Consider the following 12,500-nt stretch of genomic DNA (forward strand, 5'->3'; position numbering starts at 1 on the left):
CCCCGGTCTTCCGGCATTCGAAAGTGCCGGTGACCGCCGCCGGCCACCGCTCTTCGCCCTGCCCAGCGGGGAGACGCCTACCCCGGAGCAACAAATTTCGTTCGGTAAATGCACGGATGTCTGCCAGGAAAGTAGCCAGAGGTGCCGCCCCTCACCTCTGCTTTCAGCGGGAAGTCAGCCCGCAGGATGCGCCTTGGCGCTGGAAGCCCTTAGGAGCCGAGTAAGTACTCCCTCCCATATACGGAAAATCACGTCTCTACCCCCGGACGGCCTCAAGAGCGCTGGCACTGCCCACCGGGGAGGCGCGCCAAAGACGCCGCCTCTTACGATGACACAACTGGAGGTAACGAAAAACAGCGACCCCTTCGGCGGCTGGAAGTGCGTGCTGCGGACACCAGGTCTACCTGGCCACTCCGGCACAAAGTACCGCCGGAGCCGGGTAGACCTGACAGCCGACCCGGTCCCCGGAGCCGGGTAGACCTGACAGCCGACCCGGTCCCCGGAGCCGGGTAGACCTGACAGCCGACCCGGTCCCCGGAGCCGGGTAGACCTGACAGCCGACCCGGTCCCCGGAGCCGGGTAGACCTGACAGCCGATCCGGTCCCCGGAGCCGGGTAGACCTGACAGCCGACCCGGTCCCCGGAGCGAGGTAGACCTGACAGCCGACCCGGTCCCCGGAGCCGGGTAGACCTGACAGCCGGTCCGGTCCCCGGAGCCGGGTAGACCTGACAGCCGACCCGGTCCCCGGAGCGAGGTAGACCTGACAGCCGGTCCGGTCCCCGGAGCCGGGTAGACCTGACAGCCGGTCCGGTCCCCGGAGCCGGGTAGACCTGACAGCCGGTCCGGTCCCCGGAGCCGGGTAGACCTGACAGCCGACCCGGTCCCCGGAGCCGGGTAGACCTGACAGCCGGTCCGGTCCCCGGAGCCGGGTAGACCTGACAGCCGACCCGGTCCCCGGAGCCGGGTAGACCTGACAGCCGGTCCGGTCCCCGGAGCCGGGTAGACCTGACAGCCGGTCCGGTCCCCGGAGCCGGGTAGACCTGACAGCCGACCCGGTCCCCGGAGCGAGGTAGACCTGACAGCCGACCCGGTCCCCGGAGCCGGGTAGACCTGACAGCCGACCCGGTCCCCGGAGCGAGGTAGACCTGACAGCCGACCCGGTCCCCGGAGCCGGGTAGACCTGACAGCCGACCCGGTCCCCGGAGCCGGGTAGACCTGACAGCCGATCCGGTCCCCGGAGCCGGGTAGACCTGACAGCCGACCCGGTCCCCGGAGCGAGGTAGACCTGACAGCCGACCCGGTCCCCGGAGCCGGGTAGACCTGACAGCCGGTCCGGTCCCCGGAGCCGGGTAGACCTGACAGCCGACCCGGTCCCCGGAGCGAGGTAGACCTGACAGCCGGTCCGGTCCCCGGAGCCGGGTAGACCTGACAGCCGGTCCGGTCCCCGGAGCCGGGTAGACCTGACAGCCGGTCCGGTCCCCGGAGCCGGGTAGACCTGACAGCCGACCCGGTCCCCGGAGCGAGGTAGACCTGACAGCCGACCCGGTCCCCGGAGCCGGGTAGACCTGACAGCCGACCCGGTCCCCGGAGCCGGGTAGACCTGACAGCCGACCCGGTCCCCGGAGCCGGGTAGACCTGACAGCCGACCCGGTCCCCGGAGGGAGGTAGACCTGACAGCCCACCCGGTCCCCGGAGCCGGGTAGACCTGACAGCCGACCCGGTCCCCGGAGCTGGGTAGACCTGACAGCCGGTCCGGTCCCCGGAGCCGGGTAGACCTGACAGCCGACCCGGTCCCCGGAGCCGGGTAGACCTGACAGGCGACACCGACCCCGGAGCCGGGTAGACCTGACAGGCGACACCGACCCCGGAGCCGGGTAGACCCGACAGCCGGTGTGGGGTGGGGGTGATATTTTTGTTTTTTTCTTTTCGTTCATGATTTAAGCGTCACCGGCACAGCGGCCAGCCTGACCCGGATCATGCCTTCCAACAAGTGCGTGCGGGCAGGGTGTTTCTCGCGGCGGGGGGGGGGGTGGGGGGGGGCGCTGGGGCGGCGGGGGGGCCGGGGGGTGATAAATAATTTTGATTTATCACCGGGTGGTTATAAATAATTTTGCTCTTTTTTTTTCGTTCACGTTTTTAGCGTCACTGTCGTAGCCGCCAGCCTGACCCGGATCGTCCCGGCGGGGGGCGGGGGGCGGGGGGGGGGGGGGGGCGCTGTCGGGCGAGGGGGGGGGGGGTATGTGGGTGGGGGGAGGGGTTGGGGTGGGCGAAAAAGTAAGTTTTAACTTTTTTTCGTTCGTGATTTAAGCGCCACTGGCAGAGCCGCCACCCTGAGCCGGATCAGGTCGGGGGCGGGGGTGGGGGTGGGGCGTGGCGGTCCGCGGCTTCGCGCCCTGCGCGGGCGCGCGAGCAGACCACTGCCCGGCAAGCGGCAGCGGCGGGGAAGGGGTGCCGGTGCGGAGGCAGGCGAGAGCGGGCGGCGAGCGGGCGGGGATCACGGCGCAGAGGTGGGCCGGGGAGAGGGCGGCAGGCACGCGGTGCCTCTTTTCGGAGTAGGTTTTGGGTCGGTAAGGTGGGGGGGGGCGGCGTTGTGTGTGCTGGGGGCGGGGGGGGTGGGTTTCAGTGGGTTCTCCAGCCGCGGCAGGGGCGGGCAGGCGCGCAGCAGAGAGAGCGAGCGAGCGAGCGAGCGAGCGGCTGAGAAAGGAAGGCGGGAGCGCCGGGGCACGGGCACGGGCAGGGGCGCGGCAGGGTAGAGACTCGGCAGCCGGGGTTAGATCCCCGCTCGCCACCGGGAATCCCTTAACCCGCCCGGGCACGGAGCCGGCAGGGACTCCGCTGGGTCCTAAAGTCTCCCGCCGTCCTTGCCGGGGGGGGGTGGGGTGGGGGGGGTGGGTGGCAAACCTGCACGAGGGCAGCGTGGGGAGGGGGCGGCCGGATTCGCAGTGAACCGGGTGGTGAAGAGAGGCGGGGGGGGGGGGGGGCGCTGTCGGGCGAGGGGGGGGGGGTATGTGGGTGGGGGGAGGGGTTGGGGTGGGCGAAAAAGTAAGTTTTAACTTTTTTTCGTTCGTGATTTAAGCGCCACTGGCAGAGCCGCCACCCTGAGCCGGATCAGGTCGGGGGCGGGGGTGGGGGTGGGGCGTGGCGGTCCGCGGCTTCGCGCCCTGCGCGGGCGCGCGAGCAGACCACTGCCCGGCAAGCGGCAGCGGCGGGGAAGGGGTGCCGGTGCGGAGGCAGGCGAGAGCGGGCGGCGAGCGGGCGGGGATCACGGCGCAGAGGTGGGCCGGGGAGAGGGCGGCAGGCACGCGGTGCCTCTTTTCGGAGTAGGTTTTGGGTCGGTAAGGTGGGGGGGGGCGGCGTTGTGTGTGCTGGGGGCGGGGGGGGTGGGTTTCAGTGGGTTCTCCAGCCGCGGCAGGGGCGGGCAGGCGCGCAGCAGAGAGAGCGAGCGAGCGAGCGAGCGAGCGGCTGAGAAAGGAAGGCGGGAGCGCCGGGGCACGGGCACGGGCAGGGGCGCGGCAGGTTAGAGACTCGGCAGCCGGGGTTAGATCCCCGCTCGCCACCGGGAATCCCTTAACCCGCCCGGGCACGGAGCCGGCAGGGACTCCGCTGGGTCCTAAAGTCTCCCGCCGTCCTTGCCGGGGGGGGGGGGGGTGGGGGGGGTGGGTGGCAAACCTGCACGAGGGCAGCGTGGGGAGGGGGCGGCCGGATTCGCAGTGAACCGGGTGGTGAAGAGAGGCGGGGGGGGGGGGGGGGCGCTGTCGGGCGAGGGGGGGGGGGTATGTGGGTGGGGGGAGGGGTTGGGGTGGGCGAAAAAGTAAGTTTTAACTTTTTTTCGTTCGTGATTTAAGCGCCACTGGCAGAGCCGCCACCCTGAGCCGGATCAGGTCGGGGGCGGGGGTGGGGGTGGGGCGTGGCGGTCCGCGGCTTCGCGCCCTGCGCGGGCGCGCGAGCAGACCACTGCCCGGCAAGCGGCAGCGGCGGGGAAGGGGTGCCGGTGCGGAGGCAGGCGAGAGCGGGCGGCGAGCGGGCGGGGATCACGGCGCAGAGGTGGGCCGGGGAGAGGGCGGCAGGCACGCGGTGCCTCTTTTCGGAGTAGGTTTTGGGTCGGTAAGGTGGGGGGGGGCGGCGTTGTGTGTGCTGGGGGCGGGGGGGGTGGGTTTCAGTGGGTTCTCCAGCCGCGGCAGGGGCGGGCAGGCGCGCAGCAGAGAGAGCGAGCGAGCGAGCGAGCGAGCGGCTGAGAAAGGAAGGCGGGAGCGCCGGGGCACGGGCACGGGCAGGGGCGCGGCAGGGTAGAGACTCGGCAGCCGGGGTTAGATCCCCGCTCGCCACCGGGAATCCCTTAACCCGCCCGGGCACGGAGCCGGCAGGGACTCCGCTGGGTCCTAAAGTCTCCCGCCGTCCTTGCCGGGGGGGGGTGGGGTGGGGGGGGTGGGTGGCAAACCTGCACGAGGGCAGCGTGGGGAGGGGGCGGCCGGATTCGCAGTGAACCGGGTGGTGAAGAGAGGCGGGGGAGGGGGGGGGAAGGGGGACAGCGGGGTGTGGCGGGGGGGTGGGTGGTAATTCGGTGGCGGCGGCAGGGCTTGGGGGGAGACGCTCTGTCTGCGTCTGCGTCTGCCGCACGCGAGAGGTTCGGGCCCGTTGGAGGGGGTGGGGTGGGTGTTGTGTGCACGTGTGCGTGCGGCGGCAGACGGGGCTTTGGGGCTGGGGGAGAGGCCTGCTGGGGGGGGGGTGAGAGGCGAAGGGGGGAATGGGAAGGGCCGGGGGAGATGGTGCAGCCGTGTGCAAGTGCCACGGTGTGCGCGCCGTTGGGGTGGGGCAGATGTGACCCAGATGCCTGGGTGCCTTGGGGAGCACTTGCGGGGCAGCCGGGGGGCACAGCTGGGGCAGCCGTGAGGCGTTTGTGGGGCAGCTGTGGTGCCAGCGGCACCCGCAGGCCTGTCTTCCCTGGGGGGAGAGGGCAGGCCCACAGACCCGCTATTCCCTGGGGAGCACCTGCAGGGCAGCCGTGGGGCAGGGCTGGGGCAGTACTTGTGGGGCAGATGTGACCCAGAGGCCTGCTGTTCCTCGGGGAGCACTTGCGGGGCAGCCGTGGGGAACGGCTGGGGAAGCTGTGGGGCCAGAGGCACCCGCCGGCCTGAGTTCCCTGGAAGCAGACTGCATGCCCAGAGGCCTGCGGTTCCTCGGGGAGCACTTGCAGGGCAGCCGTGGGGCCCTGCGGGGCAGCTGTGGGGCCAGGGCCACCCGCAGGCCTGTCTTCCCTGGGGGGAGACGGCAGGCCCAGAGGCCTGCGGTTCCTCGGGGAGCGCTGGAGGGGCAGCCGTGGGGCAGCACTTGCGGGGCAGCTGTGACCCAGAGGCCTGCAGTTCCTCGGGGAGCACTTGCGGATCAGCCGTGGGGCACTGTTTGGGAAGCTGTGGGGCCAGAGGCACCCGCAGGCCTGGGTTCCCTGGGGGCAGACTGCAGGCCCAGAGGCCTGCGGCTCCTCGGGGAGCACTTGCGGGGCAGCTGTGGGGCAGCACTTGTGGGGCAGATGTGACCCAGAGGCCCGCTGTTCCTCAGGGAGCACTGGAGGGGCAGCTGCGGGGCCAGGGGCACCCGCAGCCCTGTCTTCCCTGGGGGGAGATGGCAGGCCCAGAGGCCTGCGGGTCCTCGGGGAGCACTTGCGGGGCAGCCCTGGGGCTGCTCTGGGACAGCACTTGTGGGGCAGATGTGACCCAGAGGCCTGCGGTTCCTCGGGGAGCACTTGCGGGGCAGCTGTGTGGCGACGGGCACCCGCAGGCCTGTCTTCCCTGGGGGGCAGACGGCAGGCCCAGAGGCCTGCGGGTCCTCGGGGAGCACTTGCAGGGCAGCTGTGGGGCAGCACTTGTTGGGCAGATGTGACCCAGAGGCCCGCTGTTCCTCAGGGAGCACTGGAGGGGCAGCTGTGGGGCCAGGGGCACCCGCAGGCCTCTCTTTCCTCGGGGGAGACGGCAGGCCCAAGGCATGCTGTTCCTCGGGGAGCACTTGCGGAGCAGCCGTGGGGCAGCACTGGGGCAGTACTTGAGGGGCAGCTGTGACCCAGAGGCCTGCGGCTCCTCGGGGAGCACTTGCGGGGCAGCTGTGGGGCAGCACTTGTGGGGCAGATGTGACCCAGAGGCCCGCTGTTCCTCAGGGAGCACTGGAGGGGCAGCTGCGGGGCCAGGGGCACCCGCAGGCCTGTCTTCCCTGGGGGGAGACGGCAGGCCCAGAGGCCTGCGGGTCCTCGGGGAGCACTTGCGGGGCAGCCCTGGGGCTGCTCTGGGACAGTACTTGTGGGGCAGATGTGACCCAGAGGCCTGCGGTTCCTCGGGGAGCACTTGCGGGGCAGCTGTGTGGCGACGGGCACCCGCAGGCCTGTCTTCCCTGGGGGGAGACGGCAGGCCCAGAGGCCTGCGGTTCCTCGGGGAGCACTTGCAGGGCAGCTGTGGGGCAGCACTTGTGGGGCAGATGTGACCCAGAGGGCCGCTGTTCCTCAGGGAGCACTGGAGGGGCAGGTGTGGGGCCAGGGGCACCCGCAGGCCTCTCTTTCCTCGGGGGAGACGGCAGGCCCAAGGCATGCTGTTCCTCGGGGAGCACTTGCGGAGCAGCCGTGGGGCAGCACTGGGGCAGTACTTGAGGGGCAGCTGTGACCCAGAGGCCTGCGGCTCCTCGGGGAGCACTTGCGGGGCAGCCGCGGGGCACTGCGGGGCAGCTGTGGGGCCAGGGGCACCCGCAGGCCTGCCTTCCCTGGGGGGAGACGGCAGGCCCAAGGCCTGCTGTTCCTCGGGGAGCACTTGCGGGGCAGCCGTGGGGCCCTGCGGGGCAGCTGTGGGGCCAAGGGCACCCACGGGTCTGTCTTCCCTGGGGGCAGACGGCAGGCCCAGAGGCCTGCGGTTCCTCGGGGAGCACTGGAGGGGCAGCCGTGGGGCAGCCGCGGGGCAGCACTTGTGGGGCAGATGTGACACAGAGGCCTGTGGTTCCTCGGGGAGCACTTGCAGGGCAGCCGCGGGGCAGCCGCGGGGCAGCACTTGTGGGGCAGATGTGACACAGAGGCCTGTGGTTCCTCGGGGAGCACTTGCAAGGCTGCTGTGGGGCACTGGTGGGGAAGCTGTGGGGCCAGGGGCACCCGCAGGCCTGTCTTTCCTGAGGGGAGACGGCAGGCCCAAGGCCTGCGGTTCCTCAGGGAGCACCTGCGGAGCAGCTGTGGGGCACTGCGGGGCAGCTGCGGGGCCAGGGGCACCGGCAGGTCTGTCTTCCCTGGGGGGAGACGGCAGGCCCAAGGCCTGCTGTTCCTCGGGGAGCACCTGCGGAGCAGCTGTGGGGCACTGCGGGGCAGCTGTGGGGCCAGGGGCACCCACGGGTCTGTCTTCCCTGGGGGGAGACGGCAGGCCCAGAGGCCTGCGGTTCCTCAGGGAGCACTGGAGGGGCAGCCGTGGGGCTGCGCTGGGGCAGCGCTTGTGGGGCAGATGTGACCCAGAGGCCTGCGGTTCCTCGGGGAGCACTTGCGGGGCAGCCGTGGGGCACGGCTGGGGAAGCTGTGGGGCCAGAGGCACCCGCCGGCCTGAGTTCCCTGGAAGCAGACTGCATGCCCAGAGGCCTGCGGTTCCTCGGGGAGCACTCGCGGGGCAGCCGCGGGGCAGCCGCGGGGCAGCACTTGTGGGGCAGATGTGACACAGAGGCCTGCGGTTCCTCGGGGAGCACTTGCAAGGCTGCTGTGGGGCACTGGTGGGGAAGCTGTGGGGCCAGGGGCACCCGCAGGCCTGCCTTCCCTGGGGGGAGACGGCAGGCCCAAGGCATGCTGCTCCTCGGGGAGCACTTGCGGGGCAGCCGTGGGGCCCTGCGGGGCAGCTGTGGGGCCAGGGGCACCCACGGGTCTGTCTTCCCTGGGGGCAGACGGCAGGCCCAGAGGCCTGCGGTTCCTCGGGGAGCACTGGAGGGGCAGCCGTGGGGCTGCGCTGGGGCAGCGCTTGTGGGGCAGATGTGACCCAGAGGCCTGCGGTTCCTCGGGGAGCACTTGCGGGGCAGCCGTGGGGCACGGCTGGGGAAGCTGTGGGGCCAGAGGCACCCGCCGGCCTGAGTTCCCTGGAAGCAGACTGCATGCCCAGAGGCCTGCGGTTCCTCGGGGAGCACTCGCAGGGCAGCCGTGGGGCCCTGCGGGGCAGCTGTGGGGCCAGGGCCACCCGCAGGCCTCTCTTTCCTCGGGGGAGACGGCAGGCCCAAGGCATGCTGTTCCTCGGGGAGCACTTGCGGAGCAGCCGTGGGGCAGCACTGGGGCAGTACTTGAGGGGCAGATGTGACCCAGAGGCCTGCGGTTCCTCGGGGAGCACTTGCGTGGCAGCCGCGGGGCACTGCGGGGCAGCTGTGGGGCCAGGGGCACCCGCAGGCCTGCCTTCCCTGGGGGGAGACGGCAGGCCCAAGGCCTGCTGTTCCTCGGGGAGCACTTGCGGGGGAGCCGTGGGGCCCTGCGGGGCAGCTGTGGGGCCAAGGGCACCCACGGGTCTGTCTTCCCTGGGGGCAGACGGCAGGCCCAGAGGCCTGCGGTTCCTCGGGGAGCACTAGAGGGGCAGCCGTGGGGCAGCCGCGGGGCAGCACTTGTGGGGCAGATGTGACACAGAGGCCTGTGGTTCCTCGGGGAGCACTTGCAGGGCAGCCGCGGGGCAGCTGCCGGGCAGCACTTGTGGGGCAGATGTGACACAGAGGCCTGTGGTTCCTCGGGGAGCACTTGCAAGGCTGCTGTGGGGCACTGGTGGGGAAGCTGTGGGGCCAGGGGCACCCGCAGGCCTGTCTTTCCTGAGGGGAGACGGCAGGCCCAAGGCCTGCGGTTCCTCAGGGAGCACCTGCCGAGCAGCTGTGGGGCACTGCGGGGCAGCTGCGGGGCCAGGGGAACCGGCAGGTCTGTCTTCCCTGGGGGGAGACGGCAGGCCCAAGGCATGCTGTTCCTCGGGGAGCACTTGCGGGGCAGCCGTGGGGCCCTGCGGGGCAGCTGTGGGGCCAGGGGCACCCGCAGGCCTGTCTTTCCTGGGTGGAGACGGCAGGCCCAAGGCCTGCTGTTCCTCGGGGAGCACCTGCGGAGCAGCTGTGGGGCACTGCGGGGCAGCTGTGGGGCCAGGGGCACCCACGGGTCTGTCTTCCCTGGGGGGAGACGGCAGGCCCAGAGGCCTGCGGTTCCTCGGGGAGCACTGGAGGGGCAGCCGTGGGGCTGCGCTGGGGCAGCGCTTGTGGGGCAGATGTGACCCAGAGGCCTGCGGTTCCTCGGGGAGCACTTGCGGGGCAGCCGTGGGGCACGGCTGGGGAAGCTGTGGGGCCAGAGGCACCCGCCGGCCTGAGTTCCCTGGAAGCAGACTGCATGCCCAGAGGCCTGCGGTTCCTCGGGGAGCACTCGCGGGGCAGCCGCGGGGCAGCACTGGCGCAGCACTTGTGGGGCAGATGTGACACAGAGACCTGTGGTTCCTCGGGGAGCACTTGCAAGGCTGCTGTGGGGCACTGGTGGGGAAGCTGTGGGGCCAGGGGCACCCGCAGGCCTGCCTTCCCTGGGGGGAGACGGCAGGCCCAAGGCCTGCGGTTCCTCAGGGAGCACCTGCGGAGCAGCTGTGCGGCACTGCGGGGCAGCTGTGGGGCCAGGGGCACCCGCAGGTCTGTCTTCCCTGGGGGGAGACGGCAGGCCCAAGGCATGCTGCTCCTCGGGGAGCACTTGCGGGGCAGCCGTGGGGCCCTGCGGGGCAGCTGTGGGGCCAGGGGCACCCACGGGTCTGTCTTCCCTGGGGGCAGACGGCAGGCCCAGAGGCCTGCGGTTCCTCGGGGAGCACTGGAGGGGCAGCCATGGGGCTGCGCTGGGGCAGCGCTTGTGGGGCAGATGTGACCCAGAGGCCTGCGGTTCCTCGGGGAGCACTTGCGGGGCAGCCGTGGGGCACGGCTGGGGAAGCTGTGGGGCCAGAGGCACCCGCCGGCCTGAGTTCCCTGGAAGCAGACTGCATGCCCAGAGGCCTGCGGTTCCTCGGGGAGCACTCGCAGGGCAGCCGTGGGGCCCTGCGGGGCAGCTGTGGGGCCAGGGCCACCCGCAGGTCTGCCTTCCCTGGGGGGAGACGGCAGGCCCAGAGGCCTGCGGTTCCTCGGGGAGCACTGGAGGGGCAGCCGTGGGGCAGCGCGGGGGCAGGACTTGCGGGGCAGCTGTGACCCAGAAGCCTGCTGTTCCTCGGGGAGCACTTGCAAGGCTGCTGTGGGGCACTGGTGGGGAAGCTGTGGGGCCGGGGGCACCCGCAGGCCTGTCTTTCCTGGGTGGAGACGGCAGGCCCAAGGCCTGCTGTACCTCGGGAAGCACCTGCGGAGCAGCTGTGGGGCACTGCGGGGCAGCTGTGGGGCCAGGGGCACCCGCAGTTCTGTCTTCCCTGGGGGGAGACGGCAGGCCCAGAGGCCTGCGGTTCCTCGGGGAGCACTGGAGGGGCAGCCGTGGGGCAGCGCGGGGGCAGTACTTGCTGGGCAGCTGTGACCCGGAAGCCTGCTGTTCCTCGGGGAGCACTCGCGGGGCAGCGATGGGGCAGTGCGGGGGCAGTACTTGTGGGGCAGATGTGACCCAGATGCCTGGCTGCCTTGGCGGGTAGAGGGGGCCCGGAGGCCTGTGTGGTCCTTGAGGGTCAGTCGGGTCCCTGCCTGTGGGTGAGTTGTGGGGCGGCCGTGGGGCGGCGCGGGGCGGGTGTGGGTGGCCTGGGTGTGTGCCCGTGTCTGCCACTCGTGAGGGGTCTTGGCCTGGGAGGTGGGGGGGGGGGGGGGGGCGCTCGTCTGCGTCGGCGCGTCTGTGTTGCGCGCACGTGTGCGGGAGGTGCCAGACGGGGTCTTGGGGGTGTGGAGGGGGGACTGAGGAGGGCCGGGGTGGGGGGTGGGGGGGGGCGGGTGTGTTTCGGGGGGGACACGGTGCGCGCCCGAAAGAGATGCAAAGGATTTGTAACGCTCTCCAGAACGCCGCCTTCTCTGTTACAGCCGGCTCGCTGGGCCGCGCCCGTGCCCGGCCTGCACCTGTGCCTGGCGGGGGGGGGGGGGGCGGGGGGGGGGAAGGCCCTCGGGCCGCTCTTCTGCCCGTGGCGCCCGTCCTTGGGAAAGCAGCTGCTGCTGCTGCTGCCGCCCCACCACCGCCGCCGCCGCCCGCCGCCACGGGGGGTGAGACCTGGGCTCCCGGGGCCCGGTTCCAGCGGCAGGGCGCGGGCCGGGGGGGCTGCCGGAGAGACGAGCGGGTCACAGAGCCCGGCTGAAGTCACCCGCCCTCCTTCGCACGGCGAGAAACAGAATCGAAGCCAGGTAATGGGGGGGGGGGCGGGGGGGGGGGGGGGGGGGCGGAGGATGACTACACACCAACGGAGGAGAGGAAAAAAACAAAAAAAAAAAAAAAAAAAAAAAAACCCACAAAATCAATCTATCTCCGCTCAATCTGCCAGGTCTAGCCGGCACGGGGTTGGGGGGGGCCATTTATGTGGGGGTGGAGAACAGGCCGACCGGTCTACACGGGCTGCCGAGGTTCAAAGACGAGGGGTACGAGCTCTTCCCGGCTCCGGAGTGGCCGAAACGCGGGGGGAGGGATGGAAACGGTGGGGCGACAGCCCTCGCCCTCCTGTCACACCACAAGCGTTCCCCGGCCCAGCCCACCCCACCCCGGACGGGGAGAGCCGAGCCACGGGGACGACGACTCCCCTTTCTCCCGGCACCGTGGGGGAGGCTCTGGGAACGCTCACGGACAGCAGGCACCCCTCTGGCCGCGCACCGCCGGAGCCTCCGCCTCAGGGGCGATGTGGGCACCGCGCACCCATAAACCGCAGCGCCGGCGGTCCCTTTTGCCGCTCCGCCCCAGCCCCGCGCGCAAGGCAGCGGGAGCCCCCCTCCACAGCCTCCCGCCCGCTCGCCGGCCCACCGCTTCCCTCCTCCTGCCCGAGCCGGCTCAGGCGGCGGAGGACAGGAAAGCGCCGCCGCCGCCGCCGCCCCCCCCACCCACCCCCCCCGCGCCACCAGCTCCGCTTACCACGCACTGCCCGCCCGCGCTCTCCCCGGCAACCCGCCGTCAGCGGACACCCGTCATCTCCCACACCGTCAGCGGACCCTTCGGGCGCTGGGAAGCCGCCGCCGTCGCCCGACCCCTTCTTCCACAGCCGTGCGCGTTCCAGTGCCGGCGGCGGCGGCGGCCGCCGCCGCCGCTCTTCGCCACTGCCGCCGCGGGAGCCGGACAGCGCCGCGGACGCCGCCGCGGGAGCCGGACAGCGCCGCGGACGCCGCCGCGGGAGCCGGACAGCGCCGCGGACGCTCGCTAAAGCCCTTCTGCGGAGGCGACTCACCGCTCCCTCCTGTAAAACGGGATACTACGTCCCGGCCCGCGGCTCTGCCCACCGGGGAGGAGCCCCGCTGCCCGCCGCCTTTCACGGCGACTTGACCGCAGGCAGCGAAAAACGGGGACCCCTCGGGCGGGAGGCGGGGGGCGCGTGGGGACACCAGGTCTACCCGCGGACCGGGAAACTGGCCCCCCCCCT

This window comes from Chroicocephalus ridibundus, unplaced genomic scaffold (genome assembly GCF_963924245.1).
Source record: "Chroicocephalus ridibundus unplaced genomic scaffold, bChrRid1.1 SCAFFOLD_161, whole genome shotgun sequence".
Lineage (NCBI taxonomy): Eukaryota > Metazoa > Chordata > Aves > Charadriiformes > Laridae > Chroicocephalus > Chroicocephalus ridibundus.